This window comes from Drosophila elegans, unplaced genomic scaffold (genome assembly GCF_018152505.1).
Source record: "Drosophila elegans isolate 14027-0461.03 unplaced genomic scaffold, ASM1815250v1 contig_149, whole genome shotgun sequence".
In the NCBI taxonomy this organism is placed as follows: domain Eukaryota; kingdom Metazoa; phylum Arthropoda; class Insecta; order Diptera; family Drosophilidae; genus Drosophila; species Drosophila elegans.
Genome location: NW_024545513.1, coordinates 12,646,639 through 12,667,148, shown reverse-complemented (window position 1 = coordinate 12,667,148; position 20,510 = coordinate 12,646,639). Strand labels below are relative to the sequence as shown.

Here is a 20,510-nt window from a genome sequence, read left to right as displayed (position 1 = left end):
CTCTTTCTGCTTCCCTTTTTGGCCTGTCCATTGCAGCATTGAACAAAGTTTCGGGCTTAGATGGTGTTTTTTTTTTATTTTTTGTTATTTTTTTTTTTTTTTTTTTTTGGTGTGGGAGGGAGAGAGTGGTGTAACTGGACTTTGGTCTCTGGGTCTGCCTACGGCCACCGAAAAATCCTTAAAAATAAAAGATAGACGGGGAAGGATAAACGAGCGGGGGGCTTGTGAGTGAGCTGTATCCTTAATTGATATCGCAGCAAGGAATTTCTCTGCCACCCACTCAGGAATAAAAGGGAAAAATCCAAAAAGGAAAGACCCGGCTTCGGACAGGATGAGCTCTGTGCGCCATGTCCAGTGATGGAAAGTATCTTGTAAGTTGTACCAAAGTGTAGATTAGTTAACCAAAAGAGTACCTAAATTTTAGGTACGCGTTTTGAAAATTGTCTAAAGGTAAAGTATTGAAAGTTTCCTAAATTTCAGTAAAAAATTGCATGTCTTCTTTAAAATTGTTTAAATACTCAATATATAAAACTATTTCGAAATTTCTGATTTAGGTCACAGTTAATTTAAAAAAAGAAGTTATTTTTCTGCAATTTTTTTGTTTTCAAAAAGTACTTTTTGATGTCATTTTGCAATCTGAATTATTTAAGTAAACCAGTTTGAATAAAGAAAATATAAAAATCATTATTATTAAAATATTATTTGCACTTTACAAAGGTCGTAGGATTTTTACCTTTCCCATCACTGGCTATTCCTATCTCTTTGGGTTTTTAGTCATGGGTACAGAGGTGGTGGACTTAAACACACACGCATGCAATGGATGGGAATGGGTGGTGTTTTTGGGGGGCTTGGGTGGCACTGCAAACGCAACGAGGATACTGCATGCGATAGGTCGGAAATTTTCTGCCGAGCTCGCAATCAACTCTTTGGACTAGAACTAGGAGATATAACCCCACCAACCCAACCTTCTCCTTAACTTTTCGTGGCGGCGCACCTGCAACACGAATGTGCAAGGGGGGGCTGCAAAATGACGAAGGGGGGGTTGGTGGAATGTTCTGAGGGTTGTGTGCAGGACGCAGTAAAATGGCGGCATCCCAGGCCTTTGGGCTTGGCCAAAGTCCATGTGTGCTTGTGTGCGTGTCTCGAAACCCCTAACCCCCCGCCCCACCCCATCGAAACCCCCTGCATCAACCGCCACTCCTGCCTTTGTGTCTGTGTGCGTTTCCATTTTGCCATCCATTTTGCCACCCACACGCCACCCCCCAATGCTCCTTTTTGTTTTGGCTCGCTTTGGTAGGCACCACCTACTCGGTAGACCCCTTAACCCACCACCCCAACCCCCCTAAAGACCCACCCATGGCCCGAAAAGCGAGGCGAAACTGAAGTTCATGCAACTTAGGTCTAGGGATGTCTGTCTCTCTTCGAGTGTGTGTGTGTGTTTCGGGTGGGTGTTTCGGTGCGTTGCATGTCTGCCCACATACACACATTTAATACATATAAGTATGGACATATAGATAGTTGTACAGTGCGTCCTCTTTGAATATATACCTTTAAATAGTAATAAAACTAATTTATTTGATAAAAATCTTTGACCCAAAATCACCAAACAGGTTTGTTTGACAATATAGGTTATAATATAAATAGTAAGGTCTATATTTATATAATACAAAATCAAATTAACAAAATAATGGTAATAGTTGTACAATAATTATGAGCCATATGATATGGAATAATAAATAACAGAGTCGATCTTTCAATATACATTATGTACGTTTACAGGAAATTCGAGATTATGAGAATTATCAGAAACCTAGGGAAATTCCAATTAAATGGTGAGAGTGGAAAGAGGTCTTTGCCTGTCACAACTGTCTTGCACTGTAGGCATGTACAGGAGGTTGTATTTACTGATATGTGCGCACATAGTCAATGAATGGCCGCAATGCCCTGTCCTGTCCATCTTCTCATGTTTGTTTCCCCTGATGGCAGCCTATGGAAAGTTTTGCGGGAATTAAGTTAACAAAACACACTTGAGTGTTTATATAAAATCCAAATATCCATCAGCATTGGAATCTGGTAATGTTTGAGCTTGGCAACTTTACATTAATTAGAACTTTACCTACCCATTTTAGTTTTGGTTTTTATGTTAATTGCCCTACGTTCATAACTCAAACTTTTTGTTTTCCAAAATATGCCGATTTCACTCGAATGATATTTTAAAATCGTTTCGAAGTATCTTACTATCTCACTATTTTTAATTTTTTAACCTAAAGGACTTTGAAACATTAGCTCACGCTAGTAATATTTATTAGTAATAGTATTTAATATTTTAGAATTCCAAGTCCGGTTTTTTGTTTTTTCTATTTTTGTTAGGTTTGTTGTTTTCTATACATTTTTTTATATAACCATTATTATTCTGTTGGTATTTTACTCTACTATCCCCATCTTGTTTTTTTACGCTCTGGGGATTGCTTGACGTTGACGATGACGACGACCAAAAAAGTGGACGTGGACGACCGCCTACGAAACACGCCTATTGTTGCCACCTCCCACACACACACACACTCAGACACATATACACATATTGATGCATACACAGACGGCGAACACTCGAACATTTGCTTCGCATGTGGCCCTGGCAACCCTTTAAAAAAAGGGACTTTTTTTGCGGCAGTGTGTGTCGTCACACAGTAAAAAAACATAGCAATATTATATGATCTTATGGCCTCATTGGATTTATTACTGTAATATAAATTTAACCAAAACGTTTATTATTTTTAATAAAATACAATAATCAAGGGACCAAATCGGTTTAATCCTGTTGTCTAAGAACATTTTTTCAAGATCATTTTCTACAAAAAAATTATTCGAAAAAAAGATTTGGTCGCCAGTTTTCTATAGTTTTCTGCTATTTTGTACGTGTAGGGCTGTGGTATTTTAATGGGGTTGGGAACCCTGGTTTTTGGGCCGGACCGGACCCAACTTAACCGACAACGACGCTTTGGGCGCATTTCGCTTAACGTTTTTCAAGCAGAAAATCGATAAGTGCGCACGTACAGGAACATATATAGAATATATGCCCGCACACAGATATGGTATATATATTTATATATATATATATATAGCAAAGTATATCCCATTGCACAGGGCATGTACACCACGTGAGTGTGTGCGAGTGTGTGGGCAACACAACATCATGCGTCGTAGGCCAGAGATGGTTTTCAGTTTTCCCCAACTGCAAATGGATGAGAAACAGTCGAAAGAGAGCCGTTCGGCGGGGAAAGTAGTGAAAGGGGGGACGGTAGTGGGGGTGGAGCTATAGTGCAGCTGGAAAAATGGCCAAGCGGGGGGTGTAGGGTTAGTTAGAAATCCCTACGTGCGCTTTGCTGTTTCATCAATTATTTATTTCGGTTTTGTGCCACTGGACACACACCGGAGTGGTGGTGTTGGTGGTGGCAGTGGTTGAGCGGTGGAGCATTGGGAACCTGGAATATTAAGGACAAAGCCCAGCAAGGTGCCAGGGTTGCCACCCTCGAAAGTTGCGCGCTACATACAAACAACATTTACCATATTGTTTACTCGACTGTTTCCATCAAATATTCAGAGATCAATTGAAGCGGAATATGCTTCAGTTTCTTACATAATTTATAAGGCTTATAGGCCCTCTTAGAAATGTTATAATAATTGTTTCTTGGGAAAGGGACAAGTCATCACGAAATATAACTCATTCTCGAATCTTAAAAAATTACCTATTGTCATCCCAAGTTACGAAGCCTTGTAAAAATAGTTTAATAATTGTTATAAAACTGTTCTTGATATGTTGGAATTTGGGGGAAAAATAGTTATGAATCCGTTCGATATATTTATATACAAGACACATACACAGCATAAGTTCAATGCATACCTTCAAGTACTATTTTCTTTTCTACTTAAAAACTATGTTTAAGGAGGAAGAAAATGCAGACGAACATTAATCATGGATTCGGGGAATTAGTGAGGGAGGTGGGAGGTAGACACGAGTTGGGGGGCGGTCCACCTACCGCAGTTGGTTTAGGGGATTTTGACCAGGCCGAAAACGAGCGGCATTGTTACCTCAACCTCAACCATCAATAATAACGCAATGTGGCAATGGGCAAGGCACCGGGAGCTGACAGAATTAGTTGCAAAAATTTATTTATGACTCTTTGTTGGCCGGGCATTGTTACCTGCTTCCTGACGCCCACCGACCAACTCCCAACCCCTCCAAGACCACGCTCCCCACCCCCACTCACCTGTGCTGATTTATGGCGCCCCGATAGTGCTGCCAATAATTGGGCAAAGAAGCGGCAGCGGGAACTTTTGTCTCCATCCCAAAGTTTAGTTTACATTGGCTACATTTTGAGCTGCATGCGCTCAGAGAAAACCCCTAAAAAATTGGCATTCGTCTTGGATCGTAGTCTTTATTTTTATTCATAGTACCAAAGCGTTGGTACATCTTTTAATCAGAAAAAAAAACACTTGAAATACAAACTATGTTTAAAAAATACATTTTTTTAAATTAAATTTGTTTTTATTTAGAAAACATATTTTAATGTTTAAAGAAATTGGCAAGCAATCTCGAAATCTGGTTTAACTTAATATAATGGTTTAAATGGCTTAAATAAAACCTTGGACTATTATTATTATTATTAAGCACATTTCAAGCGACTTAAAGGAATTCGAAATAAATTAAATTGTTTTTAGTGTGTCCATTTTTTTTGGGTTTGTCATGGCCATGGCAGAAATCTCATTAAGTTTTACATGCAACGAACAACCGACATGCAAACTGCATTCGGAGCAGAGGAGGGGAATCCCCCCGAGAGCCAACTTCGGTTGCCAAGTGCGTGGCAAGACAGAGCGAGAGGATGGCAGAGTGCGAGGGAGAGCGCAAGAGAGGCGAGGCTGATTAGCATATTACCATGTAATTAGATAGTTTGTAATTAATTTTAATTGTAACCGTCTTCGCTTCCACACTCGCCAAGTTCCATACCGAAACGAAAACGAAATAGAAACAAAACACTACGAAAAAAAAAATTCTTTCGACCTTTCCCAAGCTCACAGAAAATAAGCGACGGCATTTTCATCTCCACATTACATGTGTAATTTAAACACCCAAGATAGGATACAGTTTATAAAAAAAATTCATGTTATTATTATTTTTCAAGTTACAATAAATAAAATGGACAAAACAGGTTAAAAACGCAATTTCATAGGAACGCAGACGGAAAAAACAACCAAGGTAACTAAAAAACATAAAATGCGTTTGCGGCAGACACAAATTATCGATCCAAGAACCAGCATTACACGAACACGCACACAGGCGAAATTAAGCAGCCCCAAAAAGTAAAAACACTTGACTAAAACCTCCCAAAAAAGGTCGAAGTTGAGGGGGTGGCGTGGGTGGTCAATAGGCAACGGAATTCTCTTTGCAGCAACTTTTTCCTGAAGTTGTTCTTGATAAAACAATCATGACCTAACACAATATGGTCATAAATAAGCTGGCCAATTCTTGGGTCTCGTTCTGTTACAAAAACAAGGCTATTGCCCCTTTGGATGCCGTAAATAGATTGCTTTACGATTGGATATAATTTGATATGGTATTTTGTCTCTGAACAATATAAAAAATGTTTGATTCACTTTCCTTAAAATAATTTTTAAATGGAACCTCAAGTGGTATTTGAACTTGCGACCTTCAGTGCTCTATAGCATAGCACCCACCCCTTTCCACACTTTTACCCGCTTTCTACCACTCTCTTCTGCTCTCCATAGTTTTCGTTCTCGCAAATGTTCTTACTCCAGGTTCTCTCGGGGCTCGCTCTTTATGTTTGCTGTTAGTTCGCCGTGTTTCATCTGACCGTGTGGCCTAATGGATAAGGCGTCGGACTTCGGATCCGAAGATTGCAGGTTCGAGTCCTGTCACGGTCGTCAATTACTTTTTTTCATTTATAATCTTTTTTTTTTTTATCTATGCAAATAAGAGGTGTTAATTATTTTAGCAAATATGCTGCAAAATATATAAAACTTATTCTCTGAGTAGCCAGAATCTTAAGTAGCTAATTGGGCACGGTATGCAGCATGTAGCAGTCGTGGCCGAGTGGTTAAGGCGTCTGACTCGAAATCAGATTCCCTCTGGGAGCGTAGGTTCGAATCCTACCGGCTGCGTAAAGATATACTTTTTTGTTTTTGCTTTAATAATCAATTAGTTGTATTTAAACTACTTTATTTTGTCTTTAAATGGTTTGTGCTGTTCAAATTGCAAAAGCAGAGTTCTGATAACATTTTGATGGATAAAGCTTTTTCTCGAATTATTTTGTTATTTAGACAATTTATTTAACAAAGAAAGGACAGTTTTTAAATTGTAGTAAAAACCTTTTAAAACTGTTACCTAATAAAAATAATAATATATATATATATAATATATATACATATATTGTTACCTTTTTTTTAATTTCTCTTTAAATTTATTGATAAGTGTCGAAATACTTTCTTTCTTTAACAATATTTTGTAAGACTTTGCTCAAGAAAATAGTTTGGCTTTATATTATTGTTAATATTAGTTATGAATAAATTAACCTTTGGTAATTCACAAAAAGTCCCGGACATTATTTGGCACTCGATCGTCAAGAAGCAGTCGTGGCCGAGTGGTTAAGGCGTCTGACTCGAAATCAGATTCCCTCTGGGAGCGTAGGTTCGAATCCTACCGGCTGCGAAAAGTTCTTTTTAGCTGAAAATACTAATCTTTAATTCTAATATATACAGTTTTTCTTTCTCACTCTCTCTAACTTTAGTTTGATAATTATTTTCTGTCAAATGAATCGCTTTATTTTTGCTAAAAAAAAATTTAATATGAAACTTTGCAATTTAATCTTATTTCGCTCTCAAGCGACCACATCATTTTTTGCTTAACCTATTTGTCTGGCGTTGCGTAGACCTAACGCAGATACACACCAACACCACCAGACACGCACAAAATTATTTACATTTGCTGCCGACGAGTTCGTTGAACCTTTGACAACCTTTTTTCGGTCTGTTCCTCGGCATTTATTTTTGTATAAATTCCTTTTTTTTCGGCTGGCTTTCCTTTACTTTCGTTTGCCCTTCCGTCTGGCATGGTTGTGTGCGTACATCATCTCCTCTCCCCTGCCCCACCAAAAAAAAGGCTCAAAATGTGTCCTGTCCTGTCTGGTGTCGTTGGTCCTTTCGCAACATTGGCGTTGTTGGTTTTGCTGTTGCCGCTGCTGTTTTTGCTTATCATTGCGGTTTGTGTCCCAGGGTGTCCCTTTGGACTTGCCTTCAGACTTTAGACCTCCTCCTGCCCCGTCATCCGATGATGGTGGATAATTTTTGGAAATTAAATGCATATATATATATATGTATATACATAGGTCTTACAACTTATGCATATTGACCTTAACATTAGGAATTTTAATATTACCTTTCGTAGAAAACTTAAATATATATTATATTATTAAATAAATATTTATGTTGTATATTTTTTGTTGTTAAAGTTACAATGTAAAAAGATATGTCCCAAACTATTCTCTTAAATAAAACATTTTGCTCTAACTTATGTTTGTAATTTGGGATCCGGGTTGCGTAACTGACCGTGTGGCCTAATGGATAAGGCGTCGGACTTCGGATCCGAAGATTGCAGGTTCGAGTCCTGTCACGGTCGAAAGCTATTTTATTTTGTTATATTTTGTTACTTGTGCTTTGTAAGTCCTATAAAGCAATACTTTTGGAAACCCCAGCGTTTACTTTTCTGTAACCATAGAGAGGTAAACAGCAATCCTCGCCAATTGGCATACCCAATTGAAAGATTTATTGGACTTTTACATGGGTCGTCCATGGACGAATCAACATGTGGCTGCCACCATGAGAAGCCCAACTTTGTCCGCTGGCTCTTGTTTCTAGTTGTTGCACTGAAAACAAATCATTTTAACTTTAATATTTAAACATTTTTTATTTTCCCATCTTTCATACTTTAGCACGAATAAATTTAGTTTTTAAAATATCATCTATCTTTCAAAATGTATTGCTATTTTTAATGTTTTAATTAATACAATTCAAAATTGAAGGCCAGATTGGACTGTATTTTTTTAGGTTGAGTAAGGATGGGCTCTTTAAATATGACTACAAAATTAGCTAAATCTGTTAGAGTACGAATATATAATTACAAATGTTTAACAATCACCTTAGGTTAATTTCAATGTCTGTGCTATTTTAAAAAGTAGCAAATAATCAAATGAATTTAGATATAACTATATAACACACTACACTTTATCTTTACCATACAAATTGTTGGAATTCGACATAAATATTGGTTTTAACGAAAGTCAAAACGGTCTATTAATATTTGTTAGATTTCAATTTTGTTAGTTAATTATTTTGGGTGATATCAAGTGTGCATTGTTTTGCAAGTTTATTATTTTATCAGTGTAGTTGCTAGTGTCGCTGTTGCTGCAATTGTTGCTGCTGCTGTTGCTAGTTGCAATAGCTATATTTTTTTTTTGTCAGCGAGCAGACGGAGGAGCAAGTTTTTAGCAACGAGAACGACACGCGGAGGAACAAGCTGGTCTACAAAGTGGAGGACGAGTCTGCAATTTATGTGGAGGTCCGCCGTCCAATGTCCGTCGTCCGAGGTCCAAGAGATCCGAGGGCCCACAGTCGGCTTAGCATAATAAACGTCAGAATTAATTGGATTTTAATTGTCTGTTAAGCGCTGAAATTAAGTGCAGCCAAACTAGATTGCCGGCCAGGCGGCGGCAGCAGTGGCGGTGGCGGTGGGCGGTGTTTTGGCGGAAAATGTACTGCCAACTCGTTGCTGACTGCTTTATTCAGCCGACTTCTGCCATGAATGGTCCCCCCTTTTATTCGGCCCGATACGATACCGATCTTAACAATGCTCAACCAAGCGACACACAGCACACATATGAAAATTATTTGCATGTCTCCGTTCTGGTGGTCGTTTGTCCAACTCCAACTCCAACTCCAGCTCCATCTCCATCTTAAGTTGAAAATCCCAATCCAACTCCTGCTTCGATCCCAATTCCGATTCCGACTTTGGGCCTTGATGCCGCCGATTGCCCATCTTTTATTGGCTGACACGGGGCGGCATCTATGATTAGAAAATACATCACAAATTAATAAGACATTTAAGAAAAGCTTTTTGTTGGTCAAAATAAATTATTTTGATTAGGTGAACAAGTAAGTTATGTTTTTATTTTTATTTATTTATTACTTACTAGACGAATTTATTTTAGTTTAATTGTTTTTTGGCTGGCACAAAGAAAAAACTAAGACACATAAGAAAAATTGAAATTGTGTTTATTTTTTAATGCTCAATTTCTTAAAATAATTTGTCTTTGATTTGACAAAAACAATCTATACTATTGTTGAGCCACGCAAAAGACAATTTTTTTTATATTTTATTAAAAAGTGGAACAAAATTTCAATTTCATTAAATTCAAAGATGAAAGGTTTTTTCATTCATACTTAGAGTAAAACATTCTTGTTGAAAAAGATAAAGTTTTGAAAGATCTTTTAAAGTGAATTATCCTTGAAAATATCCTTGACATATTCGGGATCCGTGAGTGTTGCTAGCAACATGTTGCCAATCGATGGAACCAAATTCCATTTTAAGACGCCTCAAACGTCAAGGAAAACTGGAGGAAAAAACAAACAAAAACGAAACGAACAGCGAAAGGCGAAATGCGAAAGGCGACACACGAAAACGTTCAACGAACTTTGGCCGCAGGCGGAAGGAAGATGGGGGACCCCACTGCGTATACGCAATGCCCGGGATGTCAGGACATCAGCTGTTGGCGCTGCAGGACGAGGGACCCCAGAGCCAAGACGCAGGACTCGGCGCATTTTGATTTACGCCCAGTGGCCAAAGAAGCAGAAGCCGAAGAACCGAACCGAAGACGAGCGGCAAAAGGTTGAAAAAAGTTCAATGCACCCCGATGACGTTAGGGATAATCCGGCAGGACTCAGGACTCAGGACTGAGGACACAGGATTGCCTTGCTGTGTGTGCGTTAGTCAGTGTGTATGGACACGCACACGTGCCCCTGCAGAGAAACAAAAATTATACTATTGGTAAGTTGTCACAAAAAAAATCATACTTCTTCATCATTTGCAAAACAAAAATAAATAAATAAAATGGAATTAATCAAATATTTGTTTTTTTTTTTGTATATTTATTATATTTAATTTATTTAACTTATTAAGAAAGACAGTTTGTGAAATAAAAATGTTAAATATTTAAATTTAACATCATTGAAAGACATTATTTAACATCATTTTAAGAACACTTAAAAAAACTTATAGCATTAAAAAGAAATTGCTATAAAAAAGTGGTAAAAGTTAAGCTCGTTAACAGCGCACATTGAGTTTGCATGTTATAAAGTATTTTTAAAAATAAAAACAATTAATTTCGTTTTTTTCAATGTTTATAATTTCATATCTTTATTTGTGGCCAACCGATTTGGTCAATTTTGTCCGCCAAAAATGCGCATTTAAGGCCAAATTCAAATGCATTTACTTATTTAAATGAATAATTTTTGCTGTGCAGGATCCCGGATCCTGGGCGCATCCTGCGGAGGGCCATTGGCTTTTTGGGCTTCGCCGGCGCGTCGGCAGTTTCGGCGTCTTCGTAGGGCTTCGGACTTTTCGGCTCGCCGGCTTTTATTTTATGCCATTCCATTTTCGGGTGTCAATGTCCTGCGTGCTGTGTTTGTATCTGTATCTTTGTGTGTGTGTGTGTGTATGTGGCATGTGTCCTGCAGCGCTGAGCGAGAAAAAAACCAAAAAAAAAGGAAAGAAAGTACTCGATTCGCGCTGCGTTCTGCGTTACGCTCGTCACATTTTATTAGCCCGTTTGCAGGCTGCAGGACATTGAACGTCTGTCTCCCTGCGCGAGTCCTTTGTGTCGCAATAAATAACACACACATCAGTGTGTGTTTGTGTGGGCCTTCCCCGCTTATTTTTGTTTGCTTCGGCTGCTTTTTATTTGAGCTCTTTTTTTTGGGTTTAGATGTTGTAGGTGCATTGAACTGCAGGCCGCCTCCTTGACGGTCTTTAATTTTTTTGGGAAGGTGGGGGTTCGATTTGAAGTCATATACCCTCTCCATTGAGTGGTAAAATAAATAGATTTTATTGAAATTTAGCAAAATGGTTTGATTTGATTTTTAAACATTTCTCAAAAGTTTTTTAAGCTCTATGAAGCGTTTTATTTTAAACCTTATACCTTGACAACTTTGTTTTAAGTAAAACAGTAATAAAAAATAGAATTTTCACATTTTGGTGGACTTACAGAATTTGAAATAAAGTTTTAAATTAGGCTTTCTTTATTTAAAAATAATTAAAAATTATACAAATTTTCATTTGGCTACATTGAAATATAAAACAGTTTGGTCCGAAAGTATTTATTTCAAATTCAATAAAACACTATGAAAATATATTTTATATTTGAATCAACTATCATTAATTATCTTAGTGCTTTTGTTTCTTTTTTCTAGTTTGATATAAAATAAGCATTTATAATAAAAGCATTCCAAAGTCTACATAGGGCATATATAATTCGTGTGGATCTTCGAAATGCCGCCAAAGGTTTTTGTGTGCGAGGCAGTTTTTTGGTCAAACAATGGGTCGCGGCTATATCCCCCATATATCCCGATGCACCGTTATCCAGGACCTCTTTCGGATTAGGGCCTTGACAATTGCGAGGGCGAAAACGTTAAGGGTTAAGGGTTAAGGCTTAAGGGATCAGGGTTGGAGGCAGCTGGCTTCCTCTAACGGGAACACTTAACCCTAAGCACATTTTCGGCGTTTCTTTTCTTTTGTGTGCGCTGCGCTGCACTTTGTTTTTTACATTTCTTATTTTTTTGGGAGGGCGCTAATGATGATGAAGCGGCCAGGGGCGGGCGGATAAAAGGGGGGCGTCGGCGGGGGCGTTTGCAACAACTGGCAACTGTCTCCTTGATGCGTCCTTCAGGAGCTCTCTGGCGCATGACTTTTGCCTTCTTCTGCTGCCAACTTCTGATGCAAGACACAAAAATTCAAAACAAAAACCAAGAAAAAATACTGCGTTATTTTCTCCTTATTCTCTCCCCCTTTTTTTTTTATTATTATTATTATATATCTTTTTTTTTTGCTTTTTTTGTAGAAGAAGCAGGCGACTTTGTCTATGCTGCAGAAGAATGCCTTTGGGGCATTTAGATAAAAAATACATGAAGGAGCCAAAGCCAAGCCAAAGGATACTAAAAAACAGATGGGCAAAGGCTGTGTGGGAAAAGGTGGGGGCGTGGAAGGGGGCGGCGGGGTTTCGACCAGGGGAGACCTGCATATTGCACTTGAGAGCTCGACAACAACAAAATAACAAAAATAAAAAACACACAAAACAACAAAATACAAAAAAAAAAGAGTAACAACGGAAAATTGTGAAAAAATCACAAGACGCACATAAAAATGTGAGTGAAAAAAATGAAAGACCAGGAGGAGATGACAAAAAAAAAACGAAAAGTGTAATAGAATTTTCCAAGGAAAAAAGCAGCCGCACGCTGAGGCATTTCCCTCCGCTGTTGTTGTCATTTGTTTGTTGTGTTTTATAATTTATAGAATTATGCAAAAGGTTTTTTGGCAGCATCTCTCAGGTTGCTTCTCAAAAAAGCCCACTTGATGTTCAAATAGTATTGGAGGAACTAGGAAAACACTGGTGTTGCAAAATGTTCTAGCTTAACCTTTTTTATGCAAATATATATATTTAAATGTTATAAATGTATTTAAATTAAAAAGTATTTTCGAAAGTTTTTGAAATCAATCGCTTTCGCTTGCGAAATTTTTCTGTCTTGCAAAAGATTAGAGTGCTTTATTTAAAAAAAAACTAAACCAACTCATACAAAATAGGTATAGTTTAAAATGTTATCTGCTAGGAGTTATATTATTTTAGATCCAACCATTACTTATTGTGCTCTTTGTTTTTTTTTATTTATTTTCGAATAAATATCGGGGTTTTCTTTAAACATATAGCTTGGTTCCGACTTAAACCGCCTTCAAGCTGAATGCAGAATGCAAATGTATCAAAATTTCCTAGCCATCTGTGATCCCTCCGCGTTATCCCTTTCCCTTAAAGCCGAGTAATACCCGACTCATATGAGTTGTCTACAAACTCAAACAGAGCCAACAATGTCGTCGCCTGGCTAATCTACAGCAATTTTTACGCTTTTCACAAGAAATCCGCAAAAAAATATATAAAGACGAAAGGGGGAAGATGATGGTGTCTCAAAAGAAAGAAAACTTTGGACTTTGAATGCTCGGGTATTTTCCTTTTCATCAGCTTAAAAGCCTGTTGAAGCAACGAACCAGGAGGGCGGGGGGGCGTGACAAAGCCGGGGCTAAAGGAGAATTATAAAAAGAATCCAATGATGATGAAAGATACATTTGTAGCGCACAGATACGCGTTACTTTTATTTTTTCGTATATTCTTTTTTCTGAATGTGCATCTCAAAGATGCCGTCAGTGATTCTTCGCCCAACCTTCCACTGTGCTTTCCCATTTCCCTGACAGTTTTCCCCTATTGCGTTTATTTTATTCTTTCCGCAGTGTCAACGCTTTGGGAGTCATCGCCTCATAATCCGTTATTAATTGCCCAACGACATGTTACCAGGGCCAAAAGCCGGGGAATCGGGGAATAAGGCTAAGTTATCAAGGGGCTTGGCCAGTCGATAGATAAACCCAGTCTATAAGCACAGAGAAAAACTCATAACATCGGCTCCATAATTAATTGTTCCTTACAATAAAATGTTCCTTACAATAAAATGGCTGACTTGTTAATGGCAAGAATTTTATTATTTGATTTTAATTTGTGTTTTTGTGTTTATAAAATAATATGATTTCATTACCAATAGATCATAATTTTGTTATCAGTGCATGTGTATTTGTAACTATTGTCTGCTCAACTTCATTCAGACAGCTCGAAAAAAAGTTTTGCGACTGCATCGACAAGTGTGTGTGTGTGTGAACGTATCTGTCAGCTAGTGTATCCATATATATGTATATATCTATATATGTATATATCTATATATATATATATATACAATATTCTGTGGCCATATCGGTTTCTTCAGCGGCGCTGTTCTCTTACTTTCCTCCTTGTTCCGTAATTTATTTACTCAAAACACGCAAAATTATTTTATGCAAATGATTTCTCAACGTTTTCACTTGCCGGGTTGAGTCAGCTAACCATATACACCATATCCTCCCCCGATACCGATCCCTTACCCAATTCCATAACCCCCGGACTTGCCAGTTTTGTAGTCTGCCATTTGGGGGCGTGGCCAGAGGGCAGGCGTTTAATTCTTTACTCACAGAGCGTGGTCAAAGGGGTAATATCCGACTCCATTCGGAGGGCATAACAGTGCCCTTATTTTATATTTTATTTACATAGTATAATGTTTAGTTAATAAATACAATTAAACTATTAACCAACAATTAAATTATTTACTATATATTCAACAGTAAGGTATGTCATACTTCATTTACATTGCCGAAATGAGAAAGTGAAAGTCTATAGAATTTAATTCAGGCAATCCTAATATTTATTTCAATGAAATAAACAAATTTTTATATCAATAAACTAAGATTTGAATTATCCAAAAATTTGTATTGTATGTCTAGCTTAAAAAAAATCAAGAGTAAATGCATTTTACTATACGTTTACTAAAAAAAAATTTTTTTATATGTATTTTCATTAAAGTTTTATTTTGTATTATTTGAAAACATAAATTTAAGTCCAAGATATTCGCATTAAATGTTTATTAAGGATCGCTCCTCAAAGTATTTAAATTAAAATATTATTATTAAAAGAATACATGTAAATAAAGTGCAGTTTAGTTTAGACTTTAAGCTTTACACAAGCGATTTATTTGTGGTATTAGTAAAAATATAGTTAATATTGTAAAGTTATTGATAATTCTAATTGGTGTGAGAATATCCCCGAGTTCATTGAGTTTTGCACTCGCTGGGAGTTCAAATAGCCTCAGATATATATGCCAGATATGTGAGCTTACTTCCCAGGGTCCCTCGCCGATTCACTTTGGCCCACATTTGTCAACTGACGATTGCGGCATAATTACAGCAAAACTCCGCTCGAATTGTGACAATTTCCAGGTATCGCAAAAGCATCGAAAGATGAATCGCGAGTTGCAGAAATACAATCGAATTAATGGAAAACAGAGCTCGGAGCTGAAACAATTTCGACATATTAGCAGCTTGGTCGAAGGGGGCGCTACGTAAAAGAAATTAATGGCGTGGCCAAAAGTGAAAATCTGCGACCAAAAGCGCCCGAAGAAGGTCAACAAAACTTGGGAGTTCGTGCGAAGTATCGCGGTGTATCTATCAGATACATAAATTAGATGCATGCGTCACCGTGTTCGCCGGCCGTTTGCGAATATTTTTTTTGTTTTTTTTTATTTTTTTTTTTTTTGCTTGCCGCTCACATAATTTTACATTCGATTTCCTCAATTAGCCGGCTCAGGAGCAGCTGTGCAAATTCTCGGTCTCGGTCTCAGTTTCGGTTTTAGTTTTTTTTTCGCGCTCTGTATCTGTGCGATGAGCACCACAAAAAGTCGATTAATCAACGCAGGCTTTTGGCCGAATTTAGGTCAAAGTCTCTCGTTTGTGCGGTCGTTTATCTCACTCTCGAAACTGCGAAAAACCGAAATCAGTGCGAAAGATACGCGTATCTTAAATTTGCCTTTTTTCCAGCTATTTATGTACCATGGTGCAGGGTATCAAATAAAAGTTCTGGAGCTAAAATTGGAAAAAAACTGATTTGCTTAATACTTTCAGTTATAAAATTGTGTCTGTTAGAAGATTTTTAATGAACACTTTATCTTTAACAATATCAATATAATATTAACAATGTCATAAAGATAAAAATATTTTGGCAATATTCGATTGAAGTTACAACTGATTCTATTTTTTATACAATAGGTAAAAAGTAGATTTTATTACATTTTTTAGATTTGTTATTTGCATGCACTTTGAAAACAATCATGCTAAATTCATTTTCTGTGCAGTAGCAAATCCTGATTTGCTTATAAATAAATAATTTTATCTTATGTAAGGGTATTATGAACTCCTTCTCTTTTCTTGTGGTTAAGATTTTGCCATTTTGGCTTGATGCGTTGCTCTGATTTCTGTCGTCGATTTGCGCAAGTTGTCGTCGCTTGTTGCTTGTCTATCACTCACTTAGCATCTGGCAAATGTTCGGCGCGTTTTCTGGGGCCTTTTTCTACTTTTTTCTCGGTTTTTTTGGCCCAACTGCCTCTTGGGGCGGGTTCAATGGTCTCAAGAGTTCCTTGCCCCTCTGCAAGTCGAAGCCAATCTTGTAGTCTCAATTCTGCCTTTATTTTTGGCGATTTTAGTTGGGTTCAAGCCCCAGCGGGTGGCACTAGCTTAAACGCCTTTAAAATTCAATCAATATAAGGTTAATTACAGTGCCAATTCGATGTTCCCTTTTTTTTTTTGGCACGCTGTAGCTGAAACTTTGCAAAGGTTGACCTTAAATAAGTTTAAAAAAACTATCCACTGAGAGTTACAAATGTGTTAAGCAAAATATCAAAAGAAGTAAATTGCGATGCTAAAGATCTAATAAAAATATGATACATAAACTTAAAACAAATTTTTATTTTTGCATATTTGTTTGTCTTTGTAAATAAAATAATATAAATCAAAATTTATTTCAAGTGGTTATTGCTTTCTTTTCAAATAACCCGTGTTTAATTTAAGAAATATATAGTTTTTAACGGGCTTAACATATTTGTTTTTTTTTTTAAGATTTTAATAAATTCTTTTAAAAAAGTGTTTACTAACCGCAGCCGGTAGGATTCGAACCTACGCTCCCAGAGGGAATCTGATTTCTAGTCAGACGCCTTAACCGCTCGGCCACGACTGCTTGGCTAATAACTTTGGCCCAAACACCCGCGTTTAACGACCCACAACCTATTGAAGCGATATATTAATACCAATCAAAAATGTATTACAAATGGATATATGTATCCATTTTTATTGCAATAGAACTAAATTATTTGAGTCATTTGATTTTCTTTTCTAATCTTGTTCATTTTCTAATACAAATTTGAAAGTTTTAATATATACAACTTAGGGCCTTTTAATTAAAAATCAATCAATTGGAAAACATAAGAAATATAATTATTAAATAAGAAAATATTGTGTATATTGAATTTACCGGTAATAAGTTATGCTCAATAATGGCAAGGATTTCTATGATTTGTTTAATATACTAAGTATAGTATATTTTTTTAAAGCTGTATATATAATTATTTAATTTTTTTAAACTCTTTGTTGCTAGATAGTAAAAAAAAAAAAACGCGTTATCACCGCAGCCGGTAGGATTCGAACCTACGCTCCCAGAGGGAATCTGATTTCTAGTCAGACGCCTTAACCGCTCGGCCACGACTGCTTAATAATCGCCGATCGCCAAACTAGCGTGAAAACAAGTTTTGATCTTTTTGGGGATCGAGGCTCTATTTTAAGATGCAAATAAGCTGAATAAATAAAGTGTTGACGATGATAATGGTTATCTGTCGAATTAAATTTGACGATCGTCAAATTTTTGTACGATTGTGCCGTTAAACTTGAAGTACTTGGTTTTCTATATTATTTAAATTCTTACATTTTAGTGTTCTGTATAGTTCTATACAAAATAGGCGTATATATTCTTACATTAATTTATTTAGTAATTTTGAACATAAATCAAAATTGATTAATTCCTTTGATTGTTTTAATTTGGATGATTTGTAAATATAATTGACTGCTAAGGAATGAACAGATTACGAAGAACAACAATTTTTTCACTGAAAAGCGATAAAAAAAATATAAAACAATCAATATGTTGATTTAAAAAAAAACTCCAAGACCTAAATTTAATAAAATCAATAAATTAAATAATTTAAATATAAAAAGTATATAAGTATATTTAGGGTAAAGTATTAATAATTTTAAATCATATGTTGGTTTTCGTTATAAAGCAAAAACATTAAAACTATCATTTTACGTTACAAAAAAAAACTTATGAATCAAGATGGAAAATGATTACTCCAATTTTGTGGATGCTTTTATTAGTTTTGATGTTAGTTCCACAATTTGCACATAAGTTAGACAACCATACTTGTGCAATTATCGGACGATCAGTAGACTTTCACAATCCCCAGCGTGTCCAAAAAATATATCAACATTTGTGATTACAAGGAAATTTTTTGGGTTTGGCCACCAGCAATCAGATCGCCATTGATACGACAAACAGAAATGGAGAAATAGATTTTGTCTATAATTTATCATTGGAGTGTTTCAAGCAGTTTTCAGCAGATATCGGGCCCAGAAACATTAGATCTAATATGCTACGCAGGGAAATAGAAAGCAAGACAAGCCGAAATTAAAAACCTGCCAAATACAAATTAAGCTGGCGATGGGCAAAAAAGATTTTTGCAAACATCTTGACCTTTTTTGGTTCATTGACTTGGCTGCTCTGCTTTTTTGGTTGTTGTTGTTGTTTTTTTTTTTTTTTTTTTTTTTGGCAACCCCCTTTAGTGAGCAGCTGCGCTTGTCTCTATAAACCTATCTATCCATCTAACTATCTATCAAATTTGCTTAAATTTTAATTTTTGTCTAACAAGATTTTCGGTTTTATTTTATTTTACTTTTGTCTTGGTGTTGGCACATAAAAATTAATTAAAAATCATAAAAGAAAGCGCCGTTAGCGGCGAGTGTCTCACTAGGCTGGCCTCCCAGGGGGTGGAGGGGTGTTAATGGGGCGGGGAATAGGGCGAGGAAGGGGGGGACAGGGGGACATTTTTGGGGCTGCGCAGGTTCAATGTATCCGCTGGATACACGCACAAAGTTGACTCAACTTTCGGCCCAAGTTCAATGCTCTACGCACTCTTATGTGTGTTTGATAATACTCTGCCGGAACAAACTTTTATTGGGGGTACATTGACTTTAGAAGTACATTTATTTTGGGTTGATTTTGAACTAAAAGGAATTTAAAAGGATTTTCTTTGACATACTTACAACATGTATTTATTTACGTTGATTTTCCAAATTTTGGCGAGTTCGTTTTAGGCAGTAATTAATTAGGAGTAATATTAATTTATTTTATCGCTATTTCAGAATATTTGCAAAGAAGACATTTTCAAAAAAGGCTTAAATAATTTAATGGCCGCTATATATTCTTATTGATTTTTCATGTAATCAATTAAATTTAAATTTTATTAAATTTACAATGATAACTGAAGTAGATAAACAATTTAAAATAACATTTAATATATTGCTGTTGATTTTTATAAGTTAGTTTGTTATTTAGTATTTACTAAGACCTGTCTAAAATCAACTTATTAATTTCAGCAGGGCATTTAGTTATGAACTAATGTATCTCAAAGTTTGGCACAAATGCGTGTTGAGGGCGTCACTGTGCGTTTAGCCTTGACAATGAAAATCCGAAATATATATAGGTACGTTTGTTTGTTTATATACATAAATTGATATATATATATACAAAAAAAAGGGCAGCCGGTTTCAGGTCTACGGCCTCTGTTTTTCGTCTTTGACTCCTGGAGTGCGTCGCTCTTTTTCGGGTTCAAAAACACGTCAATTGTCCAATGGCTTTAAGAATGCCTGGGCGAGTGAAAATAATCAATATGTGTGAACTGCGAATGGCAGACGGAGCGGCTAAAATTTCGCATCGCATCTAATTTAGAAATTTAAGACAAGGCCTTAGTGGCAGCTTTCGCTGTCTATTATTTTGGCATTGCTCAAAATAATCATTTATCTTCTTAATCGCTGCTTGTCGGGCTGGGGTTCCTTGGATCCTTGCCTCTTTGGATGGCTGTTGAGGATGTCTTGGCAGCTGCCAAATGTTTTGCCCGCCGTCGCCGTTGACGTTGCCATTGCCGTTGCCTTCGCGCATTTTTCGGCTTACTCTGCCGTTAAATTAGAGGCAACTGAAACTATGCAGCCGAAGCTGTCTAAAGCTGCCACACTTCACTCATCCACCCCCGAATCCTGAAGGCTCCTCGGTGTCCCTCACCCAGGATCTCATTTTCCGCTTAATTCCAGCAGGAAGGCTTCCGGACATCGGACGGTTAACTTGGCGGAAATTTGTTGGCTGATTTTATGCTTTAAATAAACTTGGGAGCTCTCAAGTGGGCGGGTAAAAATCTATAATGCAATCATTTTTTTTTGGCTAAAGGTTAAACAAGGATTTTGAAGCTTAATATAATCTAAATTGAACATGTGGCTTGTTTTTGTCGCATAAAATAATTTATTTCTTTTTTTATGTTTTGCATTTTTAATAAATGATATAAAAATTAAAAAAAGCATTTGCTCATTTTTTTTAATTATGCAATATTATTTTTGTAAAACATGTTTTTTCTTGGATTGCAATAGATACAAATTATTTACATTTTTTAAAAGT

General features: G+C 36.5%; 6 non-coding genes across 6 annotated transcripts; 4 read left to right on the top strand and 2 right to left on the bottom strand.

Moving 5' to 3' along the window:
* The first annotated feature begins 5,867 nt into the window (after positions 1-5,867).
* Trnar-ucg lies at positions 5,868-5,940 on the top strand. Its single transcript has one exon. It is a non-coding gene; the product is annotated as a tRNA-Arg (tRNA).
* Positions 5,941-6,095: 155 nt separating this feature from the next.
* Positions 6,096-6,177, top strand: Trnas-cga. The gene has a single exon. It is a non-coding gene; the product is annotated as a tRNA-Ser (tRNA).
* A 465-nt stretch (positions 6,178-6,642) lies between these two features.
* Trnas-cga lies at positions 6,643-6,724 on the top strand. Its single transcript has one exon. It is a non-coding gene; the product is annotated as a tRNA-Ser (tRNA).
* Positions 6,725-7,617: 893 nt separating this feature from the next.
* Positions 7,618-7,690, top strand: Trnar-ucg. Its single transcript has one exon. It is a non-coding gene; the product is annotated as a tRNA-Arg (tRNA).
* Positions 7,691-16,891: 9,201 nt separating this feature from the next.
* Trnas-aga lies at positions 16,892-16,973 on the bottom strand. The gene has a single exon. It is a non-coding gene; the product is annotated as a tRNA-Ser (tRNA).
* A 446-nt stretch (positions 16,974-17,419) lies between these two features.
* Positions 17,420-17,501, bottom strand: Trnas-aga. The gene has a single exon. It is a non-coding gene; the product is annotated as a tRNA-Ser (tRNA).
* Between the last annotated feature and the right edge of the window lie 3,009 nt (positions 17,502-20,510).